Here is a 639-nt window from a genome sequence, read left to right as displayed (position 1 = left end):
CACCATGTCACCTGCATCAGTAGCAGGAATCTGTTCAACCGTCCCTCAATCCACTTCACAGAGATAGTACACAGGATTTTGGCTCCTGTGCTGTCAGCATAGCTCATCATGGTTCCTACCAGAAGATCCCAGAAATGCAGAATTTTGCATGGGAGGAATCACCACATCCTTGCTTCTATATCTCGAACATAAAAAAAGGCCTCATTGCTTTTTTTTTATTGTGGTAAAATATATATAACATAAAATTTACCATTTTAAGCCTTTTTGAGTGTATAATTCTGTGGCATTCCAGTCAGTCTCATGTTGTGCAGTCATCACCACTATCTTCAGAACTTTTTTTTTATCACTACTAACAAACTCTGTACCCATTAAACACTAAGGTTTCCCCATTCCATGCTCCCCTCATCCACTGGCAAACACCATTTTACTTTCTGTCTCTATGCAGTTGACTATTCTATGCACCTCATATAGGTGAAATTTACAATATCTATCCTTCTTTGTCTGGCTTATTTCACTTAGCATAATATCTTCAAGCTTCACCCATGTTGTCTCATTGCTTTTGAAATGGTTTTCTCACTCAGACCGCACCATCATAGCCTAGAGTCTTCTGTACACCCCCATTTTGAGGTTGCCTTTCTT

General features: G+C 39.4%; 1 pseudogene; it reads right to left on the bottom strand.

The window, feature by feature from the left end:
* Positions 1-190, bottom strand: part of LOC103075320 (60S ribosomal protein L23-like) — a 474-nt pseudogene extending 284 nt beyond the window's left edge.
* Positions 191-639: the final 449 nt, after the last annotated feature.

This window comes from Lipotes vexillifer, unplaced genomic scaffold (genome assembly GCF_000442215.2).
Source record: "Lipotes vexillifer unplaced genomic scaffold, Lipotes_vexillifer_v1.1 scaffold221, whole genome shotgun sequence".
Classification (NCBI taxonomy): Eukaryota; Metazoa; Chordata; class Mammalia; order Artiodactyla; family Lipotidae; genus Lipotes; species Lipotes vexillifer.
This window is presented reverse-complemented; position numbering and strand designations above follow the sequence as displayed.